This window comes from Podarcis melisellensis (assembly GCF_964234715.1).
Source record: "Podarcis melisellensis genome assembly, chromosome: 5".
Taxonomy (NCBI): domain Eukaryota; kingdom Metazoa; phylum Chordata; class Lepidosauria; order Squamata; family Lacertidae; genus Podarcis; species Podarcis melisellensis.
Window position 1 is genome coordinate 33,754,350 of NC_138537.1, and position 13,681 is coordinate 33,768,030.

General features: G+C 41.6%; 1 protein-coding gene and 1 long non-coding RNA gene across 2 annotated transcripts in view; one reads left to right on the forward strand and one right to left on the reverse strand.

The window, feature by feature from the left end:
• PIK3CB (phosphatidylinositol-4,5-bisphosphate 3-kinase catalytic subunit beta) overlaps positions 1-13,681 on the forward strand; it is a 103,236-nt gene that overhangs the window by 9,434 nt on the left and 80,121 nt on the right. The gene's annotated exons all lie outside the window — the stretch shown is intronic.
• LOC309369655 lies at positions 2,054-10,282 on the reverse strand. The gene is made up of 3 exons (XR_014168229.1): positions 10,155-10,282; positions 4,513-4,596; positions 2,054-2,245 (listed from the first exon to the last, which is right to left on the reverse strand). It is a non-coding gene; the product is annotated as an uncharacterized lncRNA (long non-coding RNA).

Genomic DNA, 13,681 nt, shown 5'->3' on the forward strand with positions numbered 1-13,681 from the left:
ACCTGTGCGTAGTCTTACACGGAAAATAAAAGTGATGTATTTTTTCAAAGCAGCTAGTATAACAATAGCAACCATGTATACTTAAAATAGCAATTACTGTTAGGCATTCATGAAAATACTGAAGGGTGTGCTTGTGTACATTAATGTTCAGAATCATCACAAGTGCTGGGATGAATGCACTGTGTTGTAAAAGCAACAAGGGGAATTCATATCCAGCCTATACAATAAATCATGGGGAGGAAATGTGAAAGTGATGGGTTAGGAAGTGAGGGATTGGTTCAGCTTCCTGAATATCGCTTCTCCAACATTTGAAAGCACTCCCATTGGAATGAGTCACCTGTTAGGCAGTTTGTTTTGTTAGCAGAGCTAATGTAAAAGTTGAAAGGAGGGAGATGGAGAAATCGAGACATCCAAGTTCTCTCTGATACATTGCCAAAGAGAGTAGGTAAGAGTGCTCCATATTTTAATGAGATCAATCAGTAACTGGAAGGGAGAGCGGCATAGCAGCTTTAAAAATAGATGCAGGAAAGTGGGAGAAAAGCAATAACATTATTGACTGGCACTTTTTAAAGGCAATAATAGCTTCCCTCCTTGTTTAAGCTGCTACAGCTGTTGCGGTGCTACTTAGTTCAATGCAAAAAGTACCCTTTTTATAGCTGAACATCAATATATTGGACATTGCCTGTATACCTAGTAAGAGTGGCTGGACTAGACCAGAGCATTATTGGAAACCTTGGGAGTTCTGACAGCAGGGGACCCAGTGCTGATCACATGAACAAGCAAGGTATTTAATACAGTGGTATCTCGGGTTACATACGCTTCAGGTTACATATGCTTCAGGTTACAGACTCCGCTAACCCAGAAATATTACCTCAGGTTAAGAACTTTGCTTCAGGATGAGAACAGAAATCTTGCGGCGGCGGCACAGTGGCAGCAGGAGTCCCCATTAGCTAAAGTGGTGCTTCAGGTTAAGAACAGTTTTACTTTTAAGAACGGACCTCCGGAACAAATCAAGTACTTAACCTGAGGTACCACTGTACTTCTAAGACAGGGGATGAGATCCAGCAAGGCATCCCAGTAACAGCACTTAATCTAATGAGGAAACTACTGAACAGAACTAAATGCTCCCTAGTGATATTAAATAATTATTAAATCAATGGGATGCAATTATTATTGATTCTGCTTCCCTTCCTACTTAACCTTAGTTCATTAATACTTCAGAGCAGCAGTATATCAAGGCAGTAGCAGAAGGAGAGAAATAAGTGACCATGTGCAAGAAATAAGCTTGTATCTTATTTCTGTACTCTGTGCTAGGGATTATTTTATTTTACAAATCTAGCCCTTGCTCTTCAGCCAGTTACCAGGGCAGTTAAGATAATATATCTAAGAAGAGTGGTTCATGCAGGTAAGCAAACTAATGCTGTGCAAGGTTTTAAAAAACCTACATTCCACAGCTGGTGGTTGTAGATTAGAGTAATCTAATATGCCCTATCTTCTCTTTGCAATCACTTCCCTCTGAATTAAGACAGGTGCTAATATTGATGGAGCTTATGTAGCCACACTATAAGAGACTTGAGCAAGTTCATTTGAAGTTCATTTGAATTTTTAAATTATTTTTGGTGATGTTGGAAGCCATGGTGGCAAAATGGCACTGGGCATGTATAGAGAACAGCTTTAGGGCAGTGCCATCATGGGCAAGCTTGTAAAACTGCTTCATTTCCCCCCCCCACACATTTATGTTTATGTGTGGCATGGTGATTTTAAGCGGTATTGAATTTATAGAACTGAAGATTTATTCATTTAAAAATGAAATAAATCGATTGCAGGGTTTTTGTGCACTTCTAAGCAGCCCATTATAGTCAAAAGCACACAGGTCTTCCTTACAGCATGTTTGCATCATTGGTCTCACTTGTGTTACCTGAACAAAGAGTTGAACAAAGTTGAACAAAGAGATGAAGCTTTTCATCTCTGCTTATTTGATTATTGGTTTTAAATCAATATGTTCTTATGCAGGTATTAAAACTGTCTATTGCAATGTTGTTCCCCAAGATACTTTGCAGTAAACTTTGCAGTTCACTGTGTTGGCAAAGAACCAATACTGCTAAGAGCTGCTAATCTCTATGGACATCATCTGCTCTCGGTAATCAGAGACTGAAATTCGTTTGTCCAACACCTGCATTTACAGTCTGGTGCGGATGTCAGGTGAGCCGTTCTTTTTTGGTGTCCTTCTGCCTCAGTTGTGCAGCTGGAAGAAACAAAGGGAAGTTTATCACAGAGAATAGAAAGCAGGAAAAGGCTGCAGTGAAAGAACAGCTGCCTCAAACACCTCAATAGTCTATTCCTCTCGCTGCTCTAGCAACAACAAAGTGCTCACTGTACTGCTGTATGATAATTTTAGCTCTCCATCTTGGGGAAGAATGGCTTGTGGTCAGCTCTGGCATCATGAGACAGCAGCTCATAGGATCAGATGCCAGGTTCCCTGATCATAGGACTGAATAGCAAGGTCCCAGTGCCAGGGGAAGCTAGGCTAAGAGTACAGAACCTTTTCCAGCCCAGGGGCTGCATTCTCTCCTGGCTAACCGTTGGAGGTAGAGACTGTGTGTCACTGGTTGATTGGCCCACTATGCCTCCTCCTCCTATTCGCGCTCTCTCTCTCTCTCTCTCTCTCTCTCTCTCTCTCTCTCTCTCTCTCTCTCTCACACACACACACACACACACACACACACACATCCCACTATACCCCCTCCTCCTATTCTCTCTCTCTCTCTCTCTCTCTCTCACACACACACACACACACCCATTCAAAGCACATCTTTATGTAAACACGCATATATACCTAACACCAAAAATATGCTTCAGAAAAGCAGTTTAGACTTTTTACTCTACAGAGGTCACCGACAGCAACAGAGCTTTGATATAACTGGGGGGCGGGCGCACCCTAATCTTTTAAGACACTTTATCCTCTGCATAGTGTTGCCTATGCTGTATTGTTTTTAATATTCAGTTGGAAGCCGCCCAGAGTGGCTGGGGAAACCCAGCCAGATGGGCGGGGTATAAATAATAAATTATTATTATTATAATAATTATTATATTGCCATATTTCAAAAAGTGAAAATACAGACACAAAAGTTGTTGAGCTTTTTTCTTCTCTTTTTGGCAGGGTTATTGTTTGTAAGGAAAGCCCAAAACAATACTGCCGACATGGGTTACCATACACCCAGAATTTCTGCGATTTCTGCCTGGACACTGCTTCCGACTGCAGTATTCCAGCTACGTCCAGGAAATTCTGGACGTATAGCAACCCTACCCTTGTGGAGCTCCAAGAGTGCAAAAGGAAAACCTGGACAGAGTCTTAGTAGGAAAGGAATAGAGCTTAGTTCAAATCCTGTTCTCTCTGCAGTGAGAGATTGGTTGGCACTTGCAGAGTTTCTGTTACTACTTCCATACACCCTATCGTTCCTCCAAGGAGCTCAAGGTGGCCCATGTGATTCTCCCCCACCTCATTTCCCCTCACAACAACCCTGTGAGGTAGGTTAGGCTAAGAGATGATGAGTGACCCATGGTTACCCTGTGAGGATCATTCCAGCATGGGGATTTAAACCCTGGTCTTCCAGGGTCCTAGTCAAACACTCTAACCACACCTTGGGCCAAGCTGTCAGTGTTGCTGTGTTACCTCTTGTTTTCATGGCAGTGTTTTGCCTTTCCCTTTGCAGCTCAGGATTCATATTATGCCAGCTGTAGTCATGACTTGCCGATCAGAAGGTCGGTGGTTCGAATCCCTGTGATGGGGTGAGCTCCCGTTGCTCGGTCCCTGCTCCTGCCAACCTAGCAGTTCGAAAGCACCTCAAAGTGCAAGTAGATAAATAGGCACTGCTCCGGCAGAAAGGTAAACGGCATTTCCGTGCGCTGCTCTGGTTCGCCAGAAGTGGCTTAGTCATGCTGGCCACATGATCTGGAAGCTGTACGCCAGCTCCCTCAGCCAATAAAGCGAGATGAGCGCCACAACCCCAGAGTCGGCCACGACTGGATCCTAATGGTCAGGGGTCCCTTTACCTTTATCTTCCAGGGTCCTAGTCAAACACTCTAACCACTGAGCCGCACAGGGACACCTTGGGCCAAGCTGTCAGTGTTGCTGTGTTACCTCTTGTTCTCATGGCAGTGTTTTGCTTTTCCCTTTGCAGCTCAGGATTCATATTATGCCAGCTGTTGTCATGCCACAGCAACCCCGCCCCCCAGCATAGCAGTAGCATTGGACTTGTCTGCTCATCTGTGCATTAACCTTTTTTAACCCATCTGGCTATAATACAAAACTAAACTGCTTTGCTTCAAGTTTCTCAAAAGAAAACTGTGACCTGATATTTGTTTGGGGGAGGGAAAATTCATAAAGGCCCTCAGAGCTTAGATAATAAAAATGAAAATGCATAAAGCCGGAGGAAAGAGAAACAATGTAAACTAACAACACCCTTAAGCACCGAAAGGATCAGCTGCAGAAATTTCAGAGCCGTAAGCAACCTTGGTTGGCGAAATCTTGGAAGACAGCTGAGCTGCTTGCAGACTGACAATGGAAGGGCCCTCATCTTGATATCTCATAGTGCTCTGTGAAAACAGAATATGTCAATTACAAGCATCTAACATGAACAGATCCTGCTCATCTCATTGTGAAAATCCAATATAATTTGGTGCTGGGATTGGGGTTCTGGGGCCAGGTGGGTTTCTGGTTGTTGAAATGGGGGGGGGATGCAAAGCATACAGTGAGTGAGCTGATTTATGTTCTCTTGTACAAATTCCAGAAATATGGACCAGAATGCATTGCTATTAGGATCAGTGTGTCAAAGTGGGATGGAATGACAAGGGTTCTTAGGCTCAACTTTTGTCTATTTGCTAAACTATTGGACTGAAGGAATTGGGTGTGATCTCTGGGTGATTTTAAAAACAGATAGAGAACAGATTGAAAATTCACTCAATCAGAACATGATGGGAAAGGGGAAAACCTCCGTACCATTATTTGTAATTAGGTTAACAGGATTGTGGATTGGGCCGTCTGTGTATTTTTAGAAGGATTATCTTTGCTGTTAGTAGTCCAAGCAAGTTAGAGTGTGAGAATGAATATGTGTCTCCTCAGTCATCCAATAAACCTTCCAGACAAATTGTCATTCCTGGCATTTTTCAGATAAAAGAGCAGTACATAACATACCTTACAAGGTGGGTTGGGTTGGGGGAGGAGAATTGTTTGGTTTGTGTTTGTATGCTTTAAGAAATGAGCTTCATTGGCTTTGAAGTAACATAAAATCTACCTAATTCCCACTTTCCAAAACAATCTGCAAACTGAAACACAGCAATTCACGCTTCTCCAAATTTTGCAATGCAGTTCTCCGGCCAAGTAAAGTGTCCAAAATGCAGGCGTTAGGTAAATTGTACATAAAAATGCAGATATTCATGGAAATAACGTACAAAAATGGCATATTCTATGCACTGTTATTCTGGTCAAATGAAACATGATGTTTGTCATGCAATTTGTCCTAGCACGCAAGATTCTAATGAAATAGCTGAGCTGGATTTGCAGCAAGATTTGGGGTTAGTGGAATTTAACCCTGGTCCTGATTGAGCATCAAGGGAGATGTGCTCCCATCCAACTGGATGCTGTGCTGAGTGGTCGGTCAGGTAAGTAGATGGCCATGCCCTGCCCCCCCCCCCGGGCCACCACAGATTGGCTCATTGGAAGGACGGGTTAGGTGGGAACCTGTGAGCCCCTGTGGTGGCTGGAGGAGATGGGGAAACAATCTAAAATGGCACTGCGTGTCCAGGGGAGAGAGGTGGCACCACATCAGGCCGCCACCACCACTCACCAGCAAGATGGTAAGCAGCCCTTCCCATGCCTGTAATTTGCAATGAAAAGAAAGTGTTAGCAAAGTCAATTAATGATGCAGTCCAGATGGGAATGTCTTGATAGCACTTTACTGAGAAAACTGCACAAACATAGTGAATAATTTGAGGAGAAAGGGTTTTGCCTTTCTTAGTTCCGACTTTGTACATAGCAGGGAGACGTTCCGCCAAACATACACAGAAAAAAAATCCCTCAGAACTACACAGCTAGGCAGACAATGGGCTACCTCACTAGAGATCATTTCATTCTGCCTGGTTGCTGAGCAACCCCTCCGGCTGACTTTAACAGGAACAAAATTAACCTTAAGTAACAAACTGAATAGCCCCTGCCATTGCACTTCCAGCACAAAGCACAATAAATGCATTTACAAATTATCATTTCTACATGACAGCAACTATGCGTATACAATTGAGTTCACATGATATGTACAATAACCCATTTCCTCTTCTGGAGACACGGGCACTTTCTGTGAATTAGGTTTCAAATGTAACACTTGTTCCCCCGCATTAATAAACTTCCTTCAGGTGATTCCCTAACGGACTATTGTCCTCAGCACTTCCACTCTGTTCTCAGCACATTGTGCAAGAAATCACGTGGCATTCTGGGCAGGCTGAAAATACTGTGGATATTTTTATGGCAAAAGGGTAATGAGTAATACAAGGTAATGACTAATGCTTTTACTAAAAAGGAGAACTTCCACATGTTTCAGTTTCTGGGGTTTGGGTAATGCATTTCCCTCCACGTCTTTACATTAGAACTGGATCCTCTCTCGGCAGCAGGCAGAAATCAAGAGGAGATGCTTCTGCCATGCAGCTTATTCATAAAGAAAGTGATGGTCTCCTTGATTCTAATACAAGAGACATTTTGTCTGTAGCTACCATTTGTTGAAAGACTAAGGGCCTGGGAGAACCCAAGTAACAGCCAAGTTACCGATGAAAAGTTTTTTTTCCCCCAAAAAATTATTGGTTTTCACAATATATAAACAAACACACAAGATAAAACAAACATAAATCATAGCCTTATTGAAAATTACACTTATCAACTTTGTTAAGTGACTTCCAAATCCCAATTCTTATGAAATTTAACTTAAACATTAACATCCTTAAATCTTCACATTGTGGAATTAAACATATTAGTTCATCACTTAACATAAATAAAATCCTAAGCCAATTAAGTATCTGCAAGCTGTTTTCAGTTAATTTAACTTAACATATTTACCGTAACTAAATAATCATTAAATTTGATCCACTCTTCCTGATACTCCTCCTCCTTCTGGTCGCGGACTCTTCCAGTTAGGTCGGCTAGCTCCAAAAAATCCATCATCTTCATCTGCCATTCTTCTATTGTTGGTAATTCTTGGGTTTTCCACTTTTTAGCTAACAAAATACAAGCAGCAGTTGTGGCATACAAAAATAATTTAACATCTTTCTTGGGCAATTCCAAACCTGTTATTCCAAGAAGAGAGGCCTCTGGTTTCTTTATAAATGTATATTTCAACATTTTTTTCAATTCATTATAAATCTTTTCCCAGAAGTCTTTCACCTTGGGACAGGTCCACCACATATGATAAAAGGTTCCTTCCTTTTCTTTACATTTCCAACATAGATTGTCACAGTTATGATATATCTTTGCTAATTTTACAGGAGTCAAATACCATCTACATCATTTTCATTATATTTTCCTTTAACAGAGGACATACCGATGAACAGTTTAAAAGCCAAATACACTTCATTCAACAGTCTCTTCAATGCTTCAGAAATGACATGGTGATGCTGGTGCACTTTCGAAGTATGAAAGCCAACCTGTCTCTCCTCCATTCCCCTACATTATGTTAACTGCATCTTGGAACCAAATATGACCTTCTAATCCACCCTGACATACAGACTTCTTCAGTGGAGGTGGCTGTCCTGTATGGGGCAGCCATAGTCAACATGTTCAAACTTGGTACACTTAAGTGGTCTGAAGAACATGCCCTTCATGTGCAAAGGAGTTTACATCTATATCCATTATTATGCTTCTCGTCAAAGATTTTTGGTGTGCAGCTGATAGAATGAAAGCAGATTAACAGCAGCCTACAGCCCCTCATATGAACATAAGAACATCCTGACCATGCAGATCGGTTTCCTGCTCTAGCCATGTTTCTATGGGAAGGCTGTGAGCAGGACTCGGGTGCAAGAGCACTCCCTATACCGGCAATTGCTACCAACTGATACTTAAGAGACATACTGCCTCAAATAATGAGGTAGAACATAGCCATCGTGCAGAGTAGCCACTGATAGTCGTATCCTCCATTGGTTTGTCTAACCCTCTTTTAAAGCCAGCCAACCTAATGGTCATTGCTATATATTCCACAGTTTAACTATGTACTGTATGAAGCCAAAGTGGTTTTTTTGGCTGTCTAAATCTTCCAACCTTCAGCTTCAATGGAGTGTTCCAGTTCTAGTACCTCGGGTTAAGAACTTAATTCATTCTGTAGGTCTGTTCTTAACCTGAAACTGTTCTTAACCTGAGATACCACTTTAGCTAATGGGGCCTCCCGCTCCCGCTCCCGCTGCACCACCGCCACCTGATTTCTGTTCTCATCCTGAAGCAAAGTTCTTAACCCGAGGTACTATTTCTGGGTTAGCGGAGTCTGTAACCTGAAGCGTCTGTAACCCGAGGTACCACTGTATTATAAGAGGGAAGGAAAAAAAATCTTTCTCCACACCATGCAGAATGTTATACACCTCTGTCATTCCATATTCTCCATTTTCTAAACTAAAAAGCTCCAAATGTTGTAACCTTTCCTTATAAGGGAGATGCTTGAATCCCTTGGTTTAGACATCTCCCCTTTTGGTTGTCCTTTTTGAACCTTTTCTTGCTCTACAATGTCCTTTTTGAGAGGATGCAACCACAACTGTACACAATATTCAAAGTGTACAAATCCACAGATTTGTGATGGCCTCATATGCCTCCAGACCATTCCTGGAACCAAATGCAGACATTATATGCAACTTGGTCACTGTAGGTGTAGAAAGTTTCATGAGTTTTGGAGTTACCATGTCTATTGCAATGGGATGATATGCCATCTTAATCTATTGGCAACTGTATTGAAAAATGAACTCTACTATTTAAAAAAAGTGAGGTGTAAATGTATGCACCCCACCCCCCTGGAGCAGGAATCCTCTTTTGAGGGTACACCTTGGCTTCTGCCTCTCTTCTGCTTTTCTCCTCTAAGCAAGGAAAGAACCCACCCAAAGGAAATTTATTTTTCTCAGTGGTGTCTTTGGGCCAAGCTACACATGCCCCAGAACACATAACTAGCAATTGCTGCCAGCCTAAAATAAAATGAAATATAAATAATAGCAGACTCCATTCCTTCCTCCAAATTTTCATTGGGGTTGTGGTGTGTAGGAAAGGGTTGTCTCCAACCACCCTTCCCTGTGCCTTTTTAAAAGCACAGTTGGTGATTGCTGAAGATATCATCACCTTTGGCCTTCAGGGTTCCATTCTTCAAGTTTTCCCTGGAGGAAAGGCAAAGACCAAAGCATGTGTAAGACGAGGGAGCGTTCACCAAGGCATAGTGTAAGCAAATTTTGCTTCCTTCCTTCTTTCTGACCAAAACAGATGAATGAGAGGAGGAGCTGTGCTCTTGCTGACACAGCCAGCCTCCCTCTGGCTTCCTGCCCGCTTGCAGGAGCAGGCTGGGAAGCCACAGAGAATAGATCTTTCTAATGCAAGTTTTAGAGAATTGCCTGTTAGTGAGCTCTAGCTTCCCCTTCTCACAAATGAAATTTCCAGAGTTCCCATGCGAGAACTGTTGCTGTCAAGTTGGTTTAGCAGCACCATCCAGCACATGTTTACTCAGAAGTAAGTTGAATGGTAATAAGATGCAAAAGTAGAGTGGGAGCAGGGTGTTGGTTTGTTTTTGTTTTATTATGTATTTTGTGTTCTCATTTTGAATTTTTCTGTTGGGATTCGCCCTGGGATCTTCAGAGGAAGGGCAATAAACAAATGTAATACCTGCAGCAGCAAAGTGCTTTTCTAAGAGCTCACTGAAGAATCACAGTGAAAAAATATCTGACCCCATTAAGAATCAACTAGGGAGCACATGCCAAGTCTAATTAAAGATGGACAAATCTGTCAAATTTCAACTTCTTATTCAAATCTTCAGTTCAACACATTTCCACACCACATTGCAATTGTAAAATAAAAGTCCTCATAAAATTTCAGCAGAATTTATTGTGCATTTATTGTGTAATTTTGCCCATTAACACCTCCCCCAACTTACTTGGAGTACCAGGAAGTGAACAGTCTGAGAAATCTCTTCACCCCATGAGCCATTTCCATCATGAATCCTAGAAGGCACTCAACAACACAGTGACACAGCAAGTCATGTCTTCAACCATGATTGTATATAATAGCACCTGGCTACTATGATTAAGCCACCTGACAGAGTACTGAGCAAAGCCAGTTGAGCACTTCAGGTTTTCTACTACAGTTTCCAATCAGAACATGAAAAGGATTCCTTGAGTCAAGCGTACAAACTACACCTGAGTTCTATTTTAAGGAACGTGAACTTTCAGTGGTTTTGTTAGTACAATTCTACATGGAATGGAACTGGAAAGGAACATCACTGGGAGAGGATTTCTTGCCTCCCCACCCCAGAACCAAGGACAGCTTCCTGGCCATGTTGGTTTTCATAAAAGGCTTTGGTTAGGACTAGAGGCAGAGTGCACTTCTTATTCTCTGCACCTTCATATTCATAGTGCAGAGAACTAAGTCAACATGGTCTTAGCTAGGTAAAGGTAAAGGGCCCCTTACCATTAGGTCCAGTCATGACCGACTCTGGGGTTGCGGTGCTCATCTCACTTTATTGGCCGAGGGAGCCGGCGTACAGCTTCCGGGTCATGTGGCCAGTATGACTAAGCCACTTCTGGTGAACCAGAGCAGTGCACGGAAACGGCGATTAATAGTATCAAACTACTTGATGTGTTGCAATTCAGCAATTTAATGCTGGAGCCTCCAGTTGGATTATTATTTACAAATAATATTTTTATAAATACTATTTATAAATAGTAACACAAAGCTATGCTCACTTATGGAACAAAGTAATCATCTGTTTCTACTCAAGTCAATTTAAAAACACACATAAAGAAATAAAAAATTACTTCACTATAGCAGGAAATTGGCAGTCTTCCTTTATTTGGCTGCTGGTGATTTAAAAATAGACATTGATTGTTGTTGTTAAAGGTTTTGTGTTGCAACTGGCAATTGCCTTAGGACTGTTTTTGTTTTTAAAAAATCCCAATTCATTTAAGGTTCAGGATTTACTGAAGAACTAATAGGCTTTTCTAAGGAAAAGTAGTTTTCACAATAAATCTTCCTTCGGATTGCCAGTGGCCAATTCGCCAATGCTGCTATTTAAACAATGCTTCCTTTAAAAATTTATATCCTGACCTTTCGGTGCTTGTGCACATCATGGTGGCTGGCAACACTTTTACCCATCCATAAAAATGCAATACAATTCCAGATCAGCTACAATACAGCAGTGACGGACTCAAGCACAGTAAATTAAAACAAAACCACTGGATTAAAAAAAAAATTATCCCATAAAAGGAGCAAAACCTACCCCAATAATAGGAAAGTTTTTGTCCTAAGGCACTGCCCTATAATATTCCAAAAAACCTTTGTTCTAAATAACATTATATGTTCTTAATCATTTTAAAACGATGTTTATTATTATTTGATAGCTATTCCAACTTTCCTCCAAGGAGCTCAGAGTGGCATACAAGGTTTCCTCCTTCCACATTTTTTATCCTCACTAGAATCCATTGAGGTAGGTAAGCTTAAGAGGAAGTGATTGGCTGAAGTTTTGTTTCCATTGCATTGTCCTTACTACTTTGTGGTTTGCCACCCTGGGTTGCTTAGAGAGGGAGGAAGGAGGGAGGAAAGGAGGGGGGTGGGTTGGATAGAAAATTAATAAATAAATAACAATAATGTAATAGTAGAAACAACAATTAATAAAATTGTGTCATACTGAGCCTCCTATTCTATAGTTCCAGATATGTGGTTATAGAAACCATCTCGTTTATGTAGCACCCTATTTAATATTCCCCTTTTCCATTGAAGTCTTCAAACTTCCTTATGATGACAACAGACACGTTCAAAATGACAGAAAACCCAGCTCAGCTGGAGTTTGAATGTTGTCTCTGTCTGCCTCTCTTGCTCTCCTGCTCTTTCTCAAGGAGCAATTGGTAGTAGCTAACACTGCTGTAGTATGGAAGGGGGCAGGGACAGAAGGAACTTGATGTCATGTTCGTAGGCTTCCCTTCCCAGGGGTAGTTGGTGTTAAGATGATCCTGTAGAGAGGAAAGGGATAGTCCAACTGGAGTGTCCATTTGGTGCAGATGAGTCCCAAGATCAGTTGCACAACCAAGTTTTCTGGGAGTGGAAATGTTCTCCTACTAGCTCCTGAATATTGTTGTTTCTGAAGCTAGGTTTGAGCCCATTTATACAGACTTGTCTGTATTATCTAGTACAAGCATGTCCAACTCCCAAGAGACTGTGATCTACTCCCAGTTTAAAAAAACCTGGCATTGAGGAGGATCTACGGGTAAATTGCGATCTACTGGTTGGACATCCCTGATCTAGTAAAAACATTCTGTGTAGGACAACTCTTAACATTCATCCTCAGTCTGCAGTATTTCACCTTTTGAGGCAGTGTACATTCTCTTAAAACACAATGCAAAGTTCCCATTAGGTCGCTGCTTGAAAATGGCATTAAATCTTTCTCAAAGTTCAGCATGGCTCTGGGCCCAGCCTTTCCAGGAAAGTCTGAAGGGGTACACCAACATGCTTCACATTTTCCATTACGTAGTAACGGGAAAGGAGAGAAACACAGAGAGGCAGAACCAACAAGAAAATGTATCAGGCTTTGAAAAAGTCTTAGACAAAACTGATGTACGTATAGTAGTTGACCAGTTAATTGGCATCATCTCCAAACTTGTTTTTACTTGTACTGTATGTAAATTTAATAAATTGTTAAAACAGATGATTCACTAAGAATTCCTTAACTGGGACAGCCCTAAATTAAAACTGAAAGATTACTTTGTTTGCCTTAATTAAGAGTGTAGTCCTATTATTATTATTATTATTATTCATTGAATTTATATACAGCCCTATTCCTGGGCGTCTCAGGGTAGTTCACAGTCCTGTCTTTGCCAATTGATGCTGGAGGGGTTACAATGATGCAAAGATGCCTCTTCATGGGCCTCAACCAGCGCAGTGATGGAGGCCCCACCTGCCGCAGGTGGCGAGAAAGCAACCACTGGCAGTAGCAAGCAGAAAACACTAGGCAGATGTAAGAGTAATGTCAAAGAAGAAAGAACTGCATCACTGCCACTATCCACCCACTTCCTCTACTTGGGGCTGGGATGTGGTGGTGCATCTCCTGCCCTATTCCTCCTTGTCCCCCACTTGGGATTCCTCCACAGGTAGTTCTTTGAATCATATGCAGAGTGTTTTTCTCTCCTTCAGCACTGGGTAACTACAGCAATCACTGAGTCTATTAGATCATCGCTATATCTACTTCTACTATATATTTTGAAAAGTTGTCCATCTGTTCTCTATGCAGTTGGACACTTCTTGAGATAGCACCAAATTTGGCAGTGTGGTTCCTGAGATTGAGGACCAGGTCTTTGATTTTCAGACACCACTTTGAATCCAGATGGTGGATTGAATCTTTCAAAATCACACTGATTTTGACCTCACTTAAGATATCTCAACTGCCATGCCTCTGCTGGATGAATCCTGCTC